The following is a 19801-nucleotide window of genomic DNA, read 5'->3' as shown; positions in this document are numbered from 1 at the left end:
CCAAGAGAGGGTATCTTTTAGAACGGGTATAGGCTTGTATCATGGTTCTTGAAAGAAAAAGTTCTAAGGCTCAAAAGGGTTAACTAGGGATCTTATCATTGGTAGTCTATAGAATTGTTCAAACTATCATTTGGATCAAGGAGAGCCTATAATCATGTCTCAAGTCAAATACACTTATGATTTCGCCTCAACAAACATTCAGGGCAAGTTCTAGACCAATGGCTCAAGACTTGGACATGCAATTACAATTACTCACCACACAAGCTAAGGGATTGCTAAAGACATAGGCCCACAATGACCTTAGATACGATTTGAGCACACAATGGTCCCGAAAAACCACTTGATGATTATCGGTCAACACAAGAGTCTCAAGGTCACGACTTTCACCATCCTAAACACAACAATTTATTTTTGACCATGAGATCAAAGGCAAATGTGCTAGGCCCAAGTGAAGCTTTGCTTGAGGCACCCTTAACTACTAACTATTAAAAACAAAAAGAAAAATGGACTCAAACCCTTAAGAAGGTTGTCACGCCATCTATAATTGGGAAGATCCACCCGGTTTACACAACACTCCACCTTTGAAAAGAACCGTGGCATTAAGAAAACCAAAGGCTTATTGCAAACTTCGAAAACAAAAAGCTCGAATCACAAATAAGAAGCTAAAAATGAAAAAATTTGCGGAAAATAGAATGAATATATACAAGAGGGGATTTGAATATATAATGGATGGGATGAATATATACAATGTGATATAATCTTTATATACAGACCCAAAGTGAAATAAAAATGTGATAAATGGAACGAAATATCAAAATTATATACAAACCAAAGATGAAAAATCAAGAAAGCATAAAAAATGTTAAATATATACAGTCATCCAAAATGTAGGGCCTACCCCCCTCAAATGAAAGCTGGAATTGTCCCCAATTCTAACTAGTCTAAATAAATCACCAAAAAGGTAAGAGGAAAAAGGATATAGAAGACTCCCTATGGCCCGTCTGTCTGCATAGGCTCATGTGTGGTTCTTGGGTCCTCTCTGTGCTCGGGGACCTCAGACTGGTCCTCTATGGTCTACTGCTCTGCTACTGGGACCTAGGCATGGACATGGACAGGCTCTGTAGGTAGTGCACCCTGTGGCTGACTGGAAGAGGTCTCCTGTGGGTTAGCCAGCTGGATGACTGCATCATCAGCTCGAGGGATCATCCTCTTCCTCTTGGGAGGCCTCTGTGGCTGCTCCGACTCTGGATGAACTGCTGGTGCTGGGTCCTGGAGCAGTAAATCTAAAGGTAGGTGATCCGCCTTCAGTCTGTCTACATCTACTCTCAGCTCCTTCACGGACTCTTTGGAGGCCTGTGTCTTCCGCAACTTCTTGTGCTCCCGAGCGAGATCCTTGATAGCCTTTCTATATGAATCAACTGCCTTTGAGAGCACTGCCTGAGTGTCGAGGATCTTCTTTTGGTTGTCAAGTATCTCCTTGAGCGCATCCTCTATCGATTGTGGAACCTGTGCTGGCGGAGGTGACAACTGAGCCTCTACCACAGTGGTGAGTGTGGACAACTTGGATGAGGCAGTATGCATCCAGTTGATTATGCTAAGAAGTGCTTAGCTCAGTCAGTGAGTAGTAATGGGATGGGCCCGGGAAGATGGAATCTCCGGGCCTGCTGAGGCGGATGGACCAGCAGGAGTGGCTGTGGATGTGGAAGGACCAGAAGGGATATCTGTGGGAATGGAGGTAGGCTCAGCAGGATCCATTACCACAACTGGCTCTTCAGACTAGCCAGTTGGCCAGTTCGATCTTTCTTTTGGGGTTGTCATCCCACTGCATGCTATACCAGGAGAAAGGGGCCTTCCCCTTGACTCTGATGTCGAAGGGCCTATTTTTCACCTTTAAGTCCCGGAAGTACATTGTGAGGAAACTGGGGAAAGGATAGTTTCGGTCATGCTCCGTACCCACGATAATAATGATTCTGGACATCACATTTCCCACATTGATGTGGTACCCTACCATGATAGAAGCCACTAACACAGCCTGGTGAAGAGGTAGGGTGTTGTCATGAGTGGTAGGGTCCAACCGGCTGCAAACAAAAGTCTCCCACCCCTGTGCCTCAAAATTCAAACTTTGTCTCAGAATTCGGACTCCAGCAGTCAACCGGTCCAGAGTGGTACCTGGGATTGCCAGGTACTGTGCTAACCATGGACTAACCTCCTCACCCATTTCCATCTTCGCCATGTACAGTGTCTCGTCCTCGTCATTAAATCCCAGGTATTCATTTATTGACTTCCCATCAAATAACACCTTTAAGTTCTGAACCTTTGTCACTTTGGAGCCCTTTTTGATGTGGGCTATGTTGCAGTAGAATTCTTTGACCAAGTGTTCGTTGGCATCAACATAGTCATCCATAAAATGCTCTCATCCAACTCTCGTCCTAAACTGCCTCCTCACATTGGGGTTGTGAGGTGGCAAGTCTCTATCTATGAAGCTCCTCTGTGGAATCAACTTTCTCACTGGCCACCACACTCGAAATTTATGGTACGCCACCTCACTCACAAATCTGTCCTCCCAAGCCTCGGGATTTCTAGTTCTAACAACACCTCCCAACCGAGGGAGATGTAGAGTATTCCCTACTACCTACTATTGAGCCCTCAGACGACTCAGAAGAAATGTTCATTGATGCTTGGGTAGCGGGGGAAGTGGGAGGAGTGTCTTTCAGTCTGTGCCTCTCCGGATAAGGGATGTATTATGGGATTGAATCCTAAGAGATCTCCCGAGAGGGCTTGTACTCACTCCCCGACATGTCAATGGCTCTGTCAGCAACTTTTATGGCCTTCCTCATGTTTTTAATGTTTTGCCTAGCTTGGGAAGTGAGTTTAACCATTTTCTGTTTCCCTCCCTGGGAAGATTCACCTTTGCCAGGTTGTTTGGATCCTTTGCCTCGTTCTTTAACCATTGTCTACAAACATAATCAAGTGAACTTGTTAGTATTAGTAGCCTCAGTTAAATACATTGTTGAAGAACATAATCAAAATGTTGCATACATATTGCAGAAAATAGCCTAGTGCGGGCCGCACAAAATATAGTCTGGCCGCACAAGGGTTAGTGCAGACCGCACAAAATGGCCATGCAGTCTACAAAAGGATAGGGACCAGACTACCCATACTCTATATCTAGGCAGTGCAAACCACACAAAATGGTAGTGCGGCCGCACAGGAGCCAGTGCGGTCCCACTACGGTCCGCACAAAATGGACTGCGGCCACAGTGGTCCACTGCGGACTGCACAAAATGTTTTGCGGCCGCACTGGAAACTTCAGAGACCTGTGCATTTTTTTTCACTATGTCTTGCACTGCATCAACACAACCCTGTAATATCTCACAACCAGTTAGCCCAAAAATCAATCTTATACTACCAAGAAAATCAAAGAAAACAAGAAGAAAAACACATGGGTTGCCTCACAAGAAGCGCCTAATTTAATGTCACAGCACGACGCATGTTACCATCACATCATTTGAAATGAAGAAGTGCCACCACGTGGCTGTCATCAATTTTTCCAAGATAATGCTTGACCTGGTGCCAATTAACTCTGAAAACTTCACCATTTTTGTTCCTTAAATCAAGAGCAACAAACGGGGTCACACATACAACTTCAAAAGGTCCACTCCATTTTGATTTGATCTTTCCCAGAAACAGACGTAACTGGGAGTTGAACAAGAGAACCAAATTACCTACTTTGAACTCCTTTCCACGAGCATATTTATCATGAAGGTAATTCATCTTGTCCTTATATAAGGACAAACTGGCGTAGGCATGGAATCTGAATTCATTAAGTTCATTGAGCTGCTCCACATGAAGATTGGCTGCAACATCCCACTCAAGATTAAGCTTCCTCAAAGCCCACATGGCCTTGTGCTCTAACTCAACCGGTAGATGGCAAGATTTCCCAAACACCAACCGATACGGAGACATACCAATCGGCGTCTTGAAAGCAGTTCTATGAGCCCATAGAGTGTCATCCAACTTCTTCGACCCATATGTCCTATTTGCATTGACCGTCTTGGACAATATGCTTTTGATTTCCCTGTTGGAGTCTTCCACTTGACCACTTGCTTGATGATGATTAGGGTAGAAACTTTGTGATTGACACCGTACTTAGAAAGCAACGTGTCGAAAGATCTATTGCAAAAATGAGACCCCTCATCACTTATGATTGCACGAGGAGTACCAAATCTTGTAAAAATGCTTTTCTTGAGAAATGCAACGACACTTCAGGCCTCATTGTTTGGCAAAGCCACGACTTCAACCCACTTTTAAACATAGTCCACCGCCACAAGGATGTAAGTGTTCCCACAAGAGCTAACAAATGGGCCCATGAAATCAATGCCCCATACATCAAAAATATCAACCTCAAGGATGGTATTGAGAGGCATCTCATCTTTCTTCGAAATTCCACCCACTCTTTGGCACTCGTCGCATCTCTTCACAAAGTCACCCGCATCATTGAACAAAGTTGGCCAATAAAACCCACAACTAAGAGCTTTAGAAGCCTTCCTCACCTCGCCATGATGACCACCATAGGGAGAGGAATGACAAGACTCCAAAATACTCAACTGCTCTTCCTCCGGGACACACCTTCGGATCACACCATCCGTGCAAATCTTGAACAAGTACGACTTATCCCAATAGAAATCCAGACTATCCCGCTAGAGCTTCTTCATTTGGTTAGAAGAGAGCTCACATGGGATTATACCATTCATAAGGAAATTAGCAACATCGGCAAACCATGGCATATCATTCATCGACACCGAAAGGAGTTGTTCGTTGGGAAATGAATCTCTAGGCCATCATGAGGCCTTCCCTCCTCCTCCAAGTGGGACAAGTGGTCCGCCACTTGGTTCTCACTACCCTTACGGTCCACAATCGCTAAATCAAACTCTTGAAGTAACAAGACCCATCGCATCAGTCTAGCTTTGGCGTCCATCTTCGTCATCAAGTACCGGAGAGCGGCATGGTCGGTATGAATAATAACCTTAGCACCCATAAGATACGGCCAGAATTTTTCCATAGCAAACACAATATCCAAAAGTTCCTTCTCGGTCACCATGTAGTTCACTTGAGCATTATTCATTGTCTTGCTCGCATAGTATACCAGATGAAACATTTTGTTCACTCGTTAACCCAAAACTACCCCAACCGAAATATCGCTAGCATCACACATGAGCTCAAAGGGTAATCTCCAATTAGGTGCGGTAATGATAGGAGTGTGTCACGACCCAACCTCGAGAGGCGCGACCGGTGCTCAATCGAGCAAACCCAACTGAGCAAGCCTTATCAAACACTTCCTACCCAACTCGATACGGATAAGGAAACCATTCTTTCATTCATTTATTTAGACGAGGAAAGATAGTGCATTCTACAATGTTAGTTCATTTTAATTCACAACATTAAACCATCGACAAGTTCCAAGATTCCATACAAATACACTTTAGAAAAGCGAGAATTATAATTACATCATTGTTCGTAGACCCATCCAACACTCGTACATAACCCACACATATGTCTACGGAGCCTATAAGGATGTAAAACACAAGTATGACAATGCCGGCAACAAGGCCCCAGCTATACCTCAAAGGTAGAAGTCTACAACAAAAGATGTGCAATAGAACCCCTTGAAGGAGAAAGGGGCTCACCAAGACTTTGTGAAGAAGGTACTCCGCTACGCGCGATCGACACTATCTATAATGGAGCCACCTACATTCATTTAAAAATGTAGCGCCCCCGACAAAAGGGACGTTAGTACAATGGAATAGTACTAGTATGTATAACTAGACACCATCTAGTTAGAAAGAACATTCATACCAAACATAAAGAATTCACAAGTATAACTCAATAGCATTAAACGATTACAACATTATCAATGTAAAAGAATCATGCAATTTTTCACATTATGTTTTCATAGCCTTTAGTTTGGGGCATTTCATACTGTTCAACCTTGTTAGCTATACCACCGATAGCTTGAGCGGAGTCCGATCTCGACCCGATCAGCTAGCTTGCCTTATTTGAGACATACACCTCAATCACAATCTCACTTCCCTTTTTATCCGGGGTTCAATATCAACATATTACCACCATGTATGCGGCATGGCGTCCAATCTCGGCTCGATCGGCTAGGCCGTCTTACCAAGGCGTTTTCCCTTTTCCATCAATCATCTCAATTCAATCTTTGTTTCACATATATCATTCCATAGGCACTTGGGGCCACAACTATCACGTCATATATTTGGCACTAGGCCATATTTCACATCGTTCCTAGTTTTAATGTTAGATTTGTAAGTTAGGATAATAAGTGCACACAAGAGCAATTAAAATAGTAGGCACAGAGGAGACTTCACATAGAGGACACAACATACGCAGCTTCAATTTCAATTTAAGTCAAAGCATTTTAATTCTTGATTCATAGTCCTTGCCCCTTTTCAAGTTATCAAGAATAACATATTGATCATATTAGGACACACTTTCCATGCATATAAGGTTGCAACACTAGTTCAAGTGAAATAACAATCAATACAACAATTTAATTTTAACCTTACCGTATTTACACAACCACCGATAAAGCTTAATTTCTAAAAGACGGGGTTTTAGCCATACATACCTCAACCAATCTTTCCTTAATCCTATAACATTCCGGAATGTTCGCACTTTAATCTATTTAAGCAATATAGAAAAATTTAACTCATAATCAAGAAAAGGTCATAATCTAAGCTCTCTTGAGCATTTAGTGTTCATTAAGGCCTTATGGTTCTTTTATGCAAGATTACACTAGCCCATTACCCATGCCTCTTTATTAATAATTCCTCATATTCCTCAAGAACATATGCATGCAATGCAATCCCCCTTATCCCCATGAATTACCTGACTAACAACCTCTTGTAGCTATATGTAAAAATAAGAGCTGAGGTGATGAAGTCTTGCCTCTTGGGATGAAGGTTTAGGTCCCTTACTTGATTGTCTTCAATGATTTAACAAGGATTCATGGAGTAATTTTGATGGGAAGCACTTTCCCTCTCTTATACCCCTCTCTCTCTCAATCTAAAAGTGTTAGGAATTAGGCTAAAAATGAGTTATTGCACAGGATATAATGACAGGGGATCGGGTTTAAAATTTAGAAATCTGGAGCCCCGACTCAGATCTGCGATCGCATACCTAACATGCAGTCTGCAAAATGGACTGTAAAAATAGTCCCAAAAACTGGACACACTGCCCGGGTATGCGACGGAAATGCGGTCCACATACTTGTTTTATGGTCGCATAATGCACCGCAGAACTGCCTTCACAAAACTTTCAAGGGAATTATGCGATAACTATGCGCCCCGCATACCGATTATGCGATCGCATAATTGGCCGCATAGTCAACCTCAAATTGACCAACACACTGACTGGTTCTGCGGCGATTATGCGGTCCGCATACCTATTATGCGACAGCATAATGGACCGTAGAATAGCACATTTTCTGGAAAACTTAGTTTCTTAACTTTTTAACGCACAGATCAATCCAAAAGGACCTAACCACGGCGAGCTTGCGAGCTACGAAGAATTTAATGAATTTCTAACACATGATCCTAACTTGGCACCACAAGACTCGGGTTTTTGAGTAGAAATTTCACAGGCCTTACATCCTCCCCCACTTAAGATCATTCATCCTCGAATGATGACTTAGGTTCACTCATGAGTAATCTTCATGCAACCTCAGCTTTTCACACCACGAAACGAAATATTAGTCCCATATTTGGTTAACTCCTTAAATTTCCGAAAATTTTGCCAGAGTTTCCCTTGTATCTAGGCCTATCCACCCGTCAGAGATCCCCAGAAACATACCTTAAAAGCAAGTACACATTCCATATACTTAACATAACTCGTACAATACTAACCATGGCCGCATAGGTAATATATAACCAAAACAGGACAACTTTACATAGATCAAATAGAAAGATAATAGTTCATAGGAGCTAAATGCATATAAGCTATTACATGACTATTCAATAAAATGCGGGTACTTCTTTTTCATTTCATCCTCAGTTTCCCAAGTGGCTTTCTCATCTAGTTAGTTCCGCCATAACACCTTCACGGAGGCAACTTCCTTATTTCTCAATTTCTGAACTTGCCTATCAAGAATGGCAACTGGAACTTCTTCATATGATAGTTCTTCATTAACTTCAATAGTTTCAACTGGCACAATGGTGGATGGATCACCCACTACCTTTTTCAATATAGACATATGAAAGACTAGATGTACCAATGACATCCCTGGTGGTAGCTCGAGCTTGTATGCCACCTGACCAATCCTCTGAATGATTCTGTACGGTCCGACATACCTTGGACTCAATTTTCCCTTCTTTCCAAACCGCATGATGCCATTTATAGGGGAAACCTTCAAAAATACACAATCATCTTCTTTGAACTCTAAATCTCTGCGACGAACATCCGAGTAAGACTTTTGGCGACTCAGAGAAGTTTTCAACCTCTCCTTAATAATCTTGACTTTCTCCATGGCCTGATGCACGAGGTCTGGCCCTATCAATTCCGCTTCTCCAACCTCGAACCACCCAATGGGAGACCTACATCTCCTACCATACAATGCCTCGAACGGTTCCGTCGGGATACTAGCATGGAAGTTGTTGTTGTAAGCAAATTCTATGAGTGGAAAATGGTCATCCCAACTACCCTTGTAATCAAGAGTACAAGCACGCAACAAGTCCTCAAGCGTCTGAATAGTTCACTCTGCTTGCCCGTTGGTTTAAGGGTGAAAAGTTGTGCTAAGATTTATGTGTGTACCCAAACCTTGCTGAAATTTCTTCCAAAAGTTAGCCTTGAACTGAGCCCCTCGATCTGAAATGATCGAGACTGGATTGCCATGCAACCTGACTATTTCTTTGATATACAACTACGCATAATGTTCTAATGTGTCGGCAGCTTTAACTAGCAAGAATTGCGCTTATTTCATGTGTCGATCCACAATTACCCAAATTGAGTCGAACTTGCGTGGAGTGCATGGCAACCCTAGCACAAAATCCATGTTAATCATCTACCATTTCCACATTGGAATTTCTATGCTTTGAGCCAATCCACCGGGCCTTTGATGTTCGGCCTTCACTTGTTGACAATTCGGACATTTTGCCACAAAGTCCGCCATATCATTCTTCATGTTGTTCCACCAATAAATTTACTTAAGATCATGATACATTTTCGTAGAACCTGGGTGCATGGAATACCTGGAAGTGTGAGCTTCTACCATGATCCTTTACCGAAGACCGTTAATATCAAGAACACATAGGCGGTCTTGGTACCATGGGGTACTATCACCCATGCCAAGGAAAAAGTTGTGGTCTTGTGTTTGTGAATCCCCTCTTTCAGTTGTGCTAACAATGGATCATTGAATTGCTTTTCTTTCACCTTTGCCACAAGCGATGATTCAACCCTATTCTGCACAATTACCCCTCCTTCATTAGAGTTCACAAGGCGAACTCCCAAACTAGCCAACTGGTAAACCTCCCTAGCTAACGGCCTCTGATATGCCTCCAAATGAGCCAAACATCCCATAGATTTTTGACTAAGAGCATCTGCCACAACATTAGCCTTTCCCGGGTGATAGAGAATATCAATGTCATAGTCCTTGAGTAACTCTAGCCATCTTCTTTGCCTCAGATTCAACTCCTTCTGCTTGAAAATATATTGAAGGCTCTTATGATCCGTAAACACATCCACATGTACCCCATACAAATAATGTCGCCAAATGTTTAGCGCAAACAATACTGTCGCTAGCTCTAAGTCATGGGTTGGAAAGTTCTTCTCGTGATTCTTGAGTTTCCTAGAAGCATAGGCTATAACCTTGCCGTGTTGCATTAACACACACCCGAGCCCGACTCTTGAAGCATCGCAATACAACACAAATTCCTCTGTACCCTCTGGCAGGGCTAATACCGGTGTTGTTGTCAACCTTTATTTTAATCCCTGAAAACTCCTCTCACAAGCATCAGACCATTGGAATTTAACTGTTTTCTGCGTCAATTTAGTCAATGGAGAGGTAAGAGTAGAAAACTCCTCCACAAATATCCTGTAGCACCCAACCAATCCCAAGAAACTATGAATCTCCGTTGGAGTAGTAGGTATAGGACAATTCTTCACTGCTGCAATCTTTTGAGGATCAACCATAATTCCATCCCCGGAAATGACATGACCCAAGAACGCGACAGATTCAAGCCAAAATTCACATTTTGAAAATTTTGCATACAATTGATGTTGTTGAAGAGTCTTCAAAACTGCCCTGAGATGGTCAGCATGGTCCTCCCGACTTCAGGAATACATAAGAATATGGTCAATGAACACTATCACAAAGGAGTCTAGAAAAGGCTTGAAGACTCGATTCATAAGATCCATGAAAGTTGCCGAGGCATTTGTTAGCCCAAAAGACATCACCATAAATTTGAAGTGCCCATACCGAGTTCTGAAGGCTATTTTTGGAATATCATGCTCCCTTATCTTCAGTTGATGATACCCGGACCGCAAGTCAATCTTTGAGAAGCGTGTAGCACCTTGGAATAGGTCAAACAAGTCATCTATTCTTGGTAGAGGGTATTTATTTTTTATTATGACTTTGTTGAGTTACCGGTAATCAATACACATCCACAGAGACCCATCTTTCTTCCTTACAAACAAGACTGGTGCACCCCACGGTGATCCGCTCGGTCGGATGAAACCTTTTTCTAGCAAATGCTTCAATTGTTCCTTTAGCTTTTTTAGTTCAGTCGGTGCCATTCTGTAAGGTGGAATTGATATAGGCTGCGTGCCTGGCATCACATCGATCCTAAAATCAATCTCCCTGTCTAGTGGAATCCCAGGGAGCGCATCTGGAAAGACATTCGAAAATTCATTCACAACTGGTACAGACTCAAGGCTAAGCACCTCAGCAATAGTGTCCGTAACCCGAACTAAATGATAGATACACCCCTTCTTGATCATCTTCGCGGCCTTAAGGTAGGAAATAAATCGACCTCTAGGCACTACATTATCTCCCTCTCATTCAATAACGGACTCGTTAGGAAATTCAAGCCTCATAGTTCTAGTCCGACAATCAAGTTTGGCAAAGCAGGAATAAAGCCAATCCATTCCCATTATCACATCGAAATTGACCATCCCGAATTCAACAAGATCGGCCATGGTATCCCTACTACATACCGTGATAACACAACTTCTATAGACTCGAGCAGCTATAATAGACTCACCAACCAGAGTAGACACCAAAAATGGTTCATGAAGCTGATCTGGTACTATCCCGAATTCCGTTGCAACAAAAGGGGTAACATAGGACAAGGTGGAACCGGGGTCAATAAGTGCATATATATCATACGATTGGACAGTCAGAATACCTGTAACAACATTTGGGGAAGCCTCTATAGTCTGGCATCCACTCATATCATAGAACCGGCTGGGTCCATCTAAACTCTGTGCACCACCCCTAGTTGCACCACGCCCTGCAGGTGCTGGGGTACCTCGAGCTGGGGAGGGGGCTGAAGATGTAGCAGCTGCTGAATTAGATGACTGAGCTGTGCCCCTACCCGCTCCCTGGCGGGATACACGACAATGTCTCTAAATATGACCCCTCATCCCATATCCATAGCATATAGGTAACTCCAGATAGCAAGTCTCTGAGTGCATATTCCCGCACCTGGGGCACGGGGACCTCTGCTGCTGGAACCTCTCTCCTAACCGACCCCAGTGATAGGATCCCCGGTTGCCCAGACTAGGCCTGAAACGACTCCACTACTACTGGCTAGGCCCTGATGGCGTGCACTGGCTGAAGATTGTGCAATAGACTGGGAAGGCCCTAATGATCCTCCCCTAAAAGTTGATCTTCCCCCACCTAGTGACTCTCCCATGTTGCCCGTAGACCGGGCCTTGCTGCTACCATCTTTCTCCATTCTGTTCTTCAATTTATGGTTCTCTGTGGCCTGAGCAAATGCTACCATCTTCCCATAATTCATGTCAGAATTCAATGCAGCCGTAGAAGCATCATTAATAGTCAAAGTATTAAGGCCCTGAACAAACCAGCGCACCCTGGCCTCCATTGTGGGCAACATATGAATGGCATACTTGGACAAGCGAGCAAACTCCATGTGGTACTCCCACACACTTCTGTTACCTTGATTCAAATTTTCAAACTCTGCTACACGGGCTGCCCTTGTCTCAGTGGGCAGGAAATGATCTATAAAAACATCAGCAAACTCGCTCCACCTCGCCGGAGGGCTCCCCTCCTCAGAGGAATCTTCCCACAACTCAAACCACGAATAGGGCACCCCTTTCAGACGGTAGGCAACTAACTCTACTCCCTCTGCCTCAGTTGCACGCATAACCCTAAGGGTCTTGTGCATCTCATCAATGAAATCCTGAGGGTCTTCTTCTAGATTGGCATCTGTGAACACCAGACGGTCTAACTGAAGAAATCTGTTCACCCTAGAACTAGTAGAATCCCCTTGCTGACTGGATGAACTGAGCGCAACATTTGACCTCTAGGCCTGAGAGGCCACTAGATGGGTCAACATCTGAATAGCTCCCCTAAGATCCCCATCAAAAATACCAGAATCGGAAATTGGGGCTGGAGGGGGGACAAAGGTATCAACGATAGGGATAGTGGTACCCTTCATAGGTGTAGGAACTAGGGTAGTCAGCTCTGGAATAGAAGAATCAGGCAGGGTGATAGGAGGATGGCTACCCTCACCCACAGTATCAAGCAATGAATCATCAGCCACTCCTGAAGTGGTATTAGCATTGGCTTCCTAGCCAATTCTCGCTTTCTTCTTATGTGCCATTTATTGAAAGATAGAACAATGCACTAAATAGAGAGGGACTAGTTTCGCCGCATGATCCAGAATATCAAAGAAGGGTGTTATTCCTAAATGCCCAAGTAGCCTCCAACTTATAGATGTGGTCGACTACACATATATAAGAAAGACTCTACTAGACACAGCTCTAAGACATCCTAGGACACTTTAAAACCCTAGGATCTAATACCAAGTTTGTCACGCCCCAACCTCGGGAGGCGCAACCGGCGCTCAATCGAGCAAGCCCAATTGAGCAAGCCTTATCAAACACTTCCTACCCAACTCGATACGGATAAGGAAACCATGCTTTCATTCATTTATTTAGACAAGGAAAGATAGTGCATTCTGCAATGTTAGTTCATTTTAAATCACAACATTAAACCGTCGATAAGTTCCAAGATTCCACACAAATACACTTTAGAAAATTGAGAATTAGAATTACATCATCGTTCGTAGATCCATCCAACACTCGTACATAACCCACACATATGTCTACGGAGCCTATAAGGATGTAAAAGACAAGTATGACAATGCCGACAATGAGGCTCCGGCTATACCTCAAAAGTAGAAGTCTACAACAAAGGATGTGCAATATAACCCCTTGAAGGAGTAAGGGGCTCACCAAGACTTCATGAAGAAGGTACTCCGCTTTGCACGATCGACACTATCTGCAATGGAGCCACCTACATTCATTTAAAAATGTAGCGCCCCCGGCAAAAGAGACGTTAGTACCATGGAATAGTACTAGTATGTATAACTAGACACCATCTAGTTAGAAAGAACTTTCATACCAAACATAAAGAATTCACAAGTATAACTCAATAGCTTTAAACGATTACAACATTATCAATGTAGAAGAATCATGCAACTTTTCACATTATGTTTCCATAGCCTTTAGTTTGGGGCATTTCATACTGTTCATCTTTGTTCGCCATACCAACGCTAGCTTGAGTGGAGTCCGGTCTCGACCCGATCGGCTAGGTTGCCTCATTTGAGACATACACCTCAATCACAATCTCACTTCCCTCTTTATTCGGGGTTCAATATCAACATAATACCACCATGTGTGCGGCATGGCGTCCGATCTCAGCCCGATCGGCTAGGCCGTCTTACCAAGGCATTTTCCCTTTTCCATCAATAATCTCAATTCAATCTTTGTTTCACATATATCATTCCATAGGCACTTGGGGTAACAACTATCACGTCATATTTTTGGCACTAGGCCATATTTCACATCGTTCCCAATTTCAATGTTAGATTTGTAATTTAGTATAATAAGTGCACACAAGAGCAATTAAAATAGTAGACATAGAGGAGACTTCACATAGAGGGCACGACATACACAACTTCAATTTAAATTTAAGGTCAAAGCATTTCAATTCATGATTCATAGACCTTTCCCCTTTTCAAGTTATCAATAATAATATGTTGATCATATTTAGACATACTTTCCACGTATATAAGGTTGCAACACTAGTTAAAGTGAAATAACGATCAATACAACAATTCAATTTTAACCTTACCGTATTCACACAACCACCGATAAATCTCAATTTCTAAAAGACGGGGTTTTAGCTATACATACCTCAACTGAGCTTTCCTTAATCCTATAACATTCCAGAATGTTTGCACTTCAATCTATTTAAGCAATATAGCACAATTTAACTCATAATCAAGAAAATTTCATAATCTAAGCTCTCTTGTGCATTTCATCGAGCATTTAGTGTTCATTAAGGCCTTATGGTTATTTTATGCAAGATTACACTTGCCCATTACCCATGCTTCTTTATTTATAATTCCTCATTTTCTTCAAGAACACATGCATGCAATGCAATCCCCCTTGTCCCCGTAAATTACCTCACTAACGACCCCTTGTAGCTATATGCAAAAATAAGAGCTGAGGTGATGAAGTCTTACCTCTTGGGATGAAGGTTTAGGTCCCTCACTTGATTGTATTCAATTATTTAACAAGGATTCATGGAGTAATTTTGATGGGAAGCACTTTCCCTCTCTTAGACCCCTCTCTCTCTCACTCTAAAAGTGTTAGGAATTAGGCTCAAAATAATTTATTGCACAGGATATAATGATAGGGAGTCGGGTTTAAAATTTAGAAATCTGGAGCCCCGAAACAGATCTGCGATCGCATACCTTACATGCGGTCTGCAAAATGGACCGCAAAAATGGTCCCAAAAACTGGACACACTACCCAGGTATGCGACGGAAATGCGGTCCGTATACTTGTTCTGCGGTCGCATAATGCACCGCAGAACTACCTTCATAAAAATTTCAAGGGAATTATGTGATAACTATGCAGACTACATACCGATAGTGCGATCGCATAATTGGTCGCATAGTCAACCTCAAATTGACCAATACATTGACTGGTTCTGTGGCGACTATGCGGTCCGCATACCTATTATGCGACCATATAATGGACCGCAGAATCGCATGATCCTAACTTGGCACCACAAGACTCGAGTTTTTAAGTAGAAATTTCATGGGCCTTACAAAGTGGTGGTCAACTTATGCTTGAGAAGTTCAAAGGCTTGCATACCCTTGTCATCAAACACGAACTTAGAATCTTTTTCCAACAACTAAAACAAGGGGTTCACTACCTTTGAAAAGTCTTTGATGAATCTCCGGTAGAACCCTGCATGCCCAAGAAAACTTCGGACCCCCTTGACGGATGTAGGGGAAGGAGCCTTGAAATCACATCTATCTTTGCTTTATCCACCTCAATGCAATGCTTCGAAATTTTATGCCCGAGAACGATTCCTTCTTCCACCATAAAGTGGCATTTCTCCCAATTGAGGACAAGATTGGTTTCTTTACAACGGGCCAACACCCTATCAAGATTCTTCAAGTATTCATCAAATGAGTCCACTACAGTACTAAAATCGTCCATGAACACCTCCAAAATGTCTTCCACCATATCCGTGAAAATGGCCATCATGCACCACTGAAATGTAGTCGGAGCATTATACAACCCAAAGGCATCCTAGAGAAAGCAAATATGCCATACGAATAAATGAATGTGGTCTCTTCCTGATCTTACGAAGCAATCAAGATTTGGTTGTACCCAGAATACCCATCCAAGAAGCAATAGAAGGCACGCCCAGCAAGTCGGTCTAGCATTTGATCCAGAAATGGCAAAGGAAAGTGATCCTTGCAGGTCACTTTATTCAACTTGCAGTAGTCCATACATACCCTCCAACCAGTGACTTTTCTTGTAGGAATCAATTCATTTTGAAAATTTGTAACCACGGTCATGCCACCCTTTTTCGGTACACATTGCACAAGTGAAGTCCAAGAGCTATCAGAGATGGGGTACACAACCCCGACATCCAACCACTTGATCACCTCCTTTTTCACAACCTCTTGCATTACCTCATTTAGCCTCCTTTGGTGCTCCAAGAATGGCTTTGCATCATCTTCCAGAATAATCTTGTCCATACAGAATACGGGGCTTATTCCCCAAATATCAGCTAAAGTCCATTCAATTGCCTTTTTCCGCTTTTGAAGCACTGCCAATGTGGCATCAACCTGCATGTTATTAAGGAAAGAAGAAAGAATAACTGACAAAGTAGAATTTGAGCCTAAGAACTCATACCTAAGGTGTAGAGGAAGTGATTTCAACTCCAACACCGGAGGATCCTCGATTGAAGGTTTGGTTGGTGGGGTATTTATATTCTCGAGATCCAAAGACAATTTCCTTGACTCATAAGAATAAGAGCCCATTCCATGTAAAGCATTCACGCACTTCACTCGGCTTGCATCCTCATTGACATCAAGATTCAACAAAATGGCCTCCAATGGGTCCTCCACATTGATCAATGCATTGGTGTCATCAATTATCACTACTGTGACGAGGTCAACAACAGAGCACACCTCGGTACTATTGGGCTACTTCATAGATTTGCACACATGAAAGACCACCTTTTCATCACCCACCCGTAAGGTGAGTTCTCTGCTTCCACATCAACTAAGGCCTTTCCCCGTAGCTAGGAAAGGTCTGCCCAGTATAATAGGAACTTCGTAGTCCACCTCACAGTCCAAGATCACAAAATCAGCTGGCAAGATAAATTTGGCCACCCGGACAAGCACATCATCAATAATACCCAAGGGTCTCTTCATCGATCTATCCGCCATTTGTAACCTTATGAAAGTCATCCTAGGTTGCCCAATACCCAAAATTTTGAAAACTGAGTAGGGCATCAAATTGATACTAGCTCCCAAATCACATAGAGTCTTGGCAAAATCCGTACTCCCAATGGTGCAAGGAATGGTGAAAGCACCGGGATCTTCAAGCTTCGGGGCCATTGAATGCACTATAGAACTAACTTGGTGAGTCATCTTTATAGTTTCACAATCCATGGAATTCTTCTTTGTGAGCAAGTCTTTCATAAATTTTGCATAGCCCGACATTTGTTCAAGTGCTTCCACCAAAGGCGCATTAATAGATAAGCTTTTCATCATATCAATGAACTTTTTAAACTCATTATCATTGTTCTACTTCGCGAGCCTTTGAGGATAAGGTGGAGGTGGCCTTGGCAAAGGAGCCTTGGCTTTTGGCACAACCTGCTCCGGCATGTAAATTATGTGTTCCATAGCCGGGTTCACATTATTTTGTGTTTTCACCTCGACTTCTTGAATATCAATCCTCACTTCATTGTTCACATTTTCATCAACCACATCTTCAACTACCAAAGGGACTTCGTCATCTTGCAACTCAACATCATCATCCACGACTTGCTTTTGCTTAGAGGCATTCACATCACCGCCTCTCCCACTTCTTGTTGTAACTGCCATAACATGATTGTTCCCGACCTTCGGGTTCACTACCGTATCACTTGGTAGAGCACCCTTCGGTTGAGTATTCAATGACTGAGAGATTTGGTCTAATTTCTCCTCCAAGTTTCGGATAGAGGTATTGCGAGAAGATAACTGTGCATCAGAATCCGCATTCTTCTTCATCATCTGCTCGAACATTATTTCAATTCTACCCATATCATTACCCAAAGAACTAGGACCTTGAGATGGAAATAGGGGTGGATTGTTCGGTTATTGGTACATTGGGGGCTTTTGAAAGCCTTGCCACCGGTTTTCTTGGTTTCCATTGTTCCATCCTCCTTGATTATTGTTGCCACCCCAATTGTTGTTATTACCATTCCAATTCCCTTGGTTGCCTTGATTGTTGTTTTGATTGCCCCAGTTGTAGTTTCGGTTGTTGGTCCCTCAATTACCACTGTTTTGTTGTTGATTGCCCCAACTTCCACTGTTTTGTTGTTGATTTCCCCAATTGCCTTGAGGTCTCCACTGTTGTTTGGTTGGAAGAGTTGCCCCGTTGGCGTTGATAGTTTCTTACATATTGAACCTCTTCACTTTGGTCATCATAACAATCATTTTGAAACCCATCACATCCATCATCAAATTGCTCAAGATTCCCTTGATTTTGTTGCCTTCTTTGCCTTCTCATGTTGACAAGTATATTAACACCCTCTATGGTATTTACTTGGCGAGGATTTTGAACTTGTTGTAACTGTGCCTTAGCCAATTGATTCATAGTAGTTTTCAACTTCGTTACAGCTTGCCCATGGTCATGTAATTCCTTGTGCAAATGAATAACCGTAGGGTCACTTTGAAACACATTGGCTCTACTTTGCCATGCAGAAGACGTGTCAACCATCTCATTAAGTACATCACATGCCTCATCACATGACAGCTTCATAAAGTTTCCCCCGGCAAGTTGGTTCACTATGCATTGATTTGTTGTATTGATGCCCCGGTAGAAAGTTTGTTGGATCATAGCCTCAGTCATATCATTGTTGGGGCATTCTTTCACTATCGTTCTATACCGATCCCAAATCTCATGAAAAGGTTATGTGGGATCTTGCTTGAAAGCCAATATCTCATCACGCAATGCCGCCATATGCCCCGACGAGAAAAGTTTAGCAATGAACTTATCCTCCAACTCATCCCAAGTTGTGATGGAATGGTTGGGGAGTCTCTCTAGCCAATCCAATGCCTTCCCTTGAAGTGAAAATAGGAAAAGCCTCAACCTAAGAGCATCCTCAAACACATTCGTCTACCTGCTCCCCCAACATATATCCACGACCCCCTTGAGATGTTTGTAGGTATTTTGATCCGTAGAGCCCGTGAAATACCCACGCTGCTCAAGTAAGGTCAACATCACGTTGGTTATTTGAAAATTGCTCGCTCGGATTCGGGGTGGGACAATAGCACCTCGCATAGACCTGGTGCAGAAGAACTCTGGGAGCCACTCTTGGAGGTGGCGTAAGAGGGTCTAGAATATCACTATTCGGATTAGCATTGGCATTGCAGCCAATACGTTGTCCTTGAGGTACAAGAGGAACCTCATCTTCGCCGACATCATCTACCTCCTCCCCTGCAATCACGTTTCCAAGAGGGTCATTAGCGTTGTTCGCTTCCATTATGGTACCTGAGTATTGACACAAACAAGTAAGTAACAAAGAAGGAAAGAAGAACAATACATAAAATTAAATAAATAGATAGCCAAAACCGTTAGATCCCCGACAACGACGCCAAAAAGTGATCTCGGCCTACTCCACACTATTAATTATGTAGCAAGAGAGGGTCGGAGCAGTTTTTCCCCAATTTTGGATCGGGATCGATTTCCACAAAGAGCTAGAATTGGAGTGGTGTATCTATTTAGCTTAGGATTGTGTAGAGTTCGAAATTACACATCTCATCATTTTGGGGGTTTTCTTTATAATTCTACTTTTAACAAACTACAAATTGTAAATTAAGCTAAGAGTCAAATGCTACGGGTTGTTCAAATAGTTTAAAGGGTACTAGGGTAGTGACATTCGCCTAGGTGGTCAATTGATGGGTACTTGAGTCTAAGGCACAATTGACATGATTGGGGAGTATGATATAACCGTTGTACT

Source organism: Nicotiana tabacum, chromosome 3 (assembly GCF_000715075.1).
Source record: "Nicotiana tabacum cultivar K326 chromosome 3, ASM71507v2, whole genome shotgun sequence".
Taxonomy (NCBI): Eukaryota; Viridiplantae; Streptophyta; class Magnoliopsida; order Solanales; family Solanaceae; genus Nicotiana; species Nicotiana tabacum.
Note: the sequence above shows the minus strand (reverse complement) of the source record.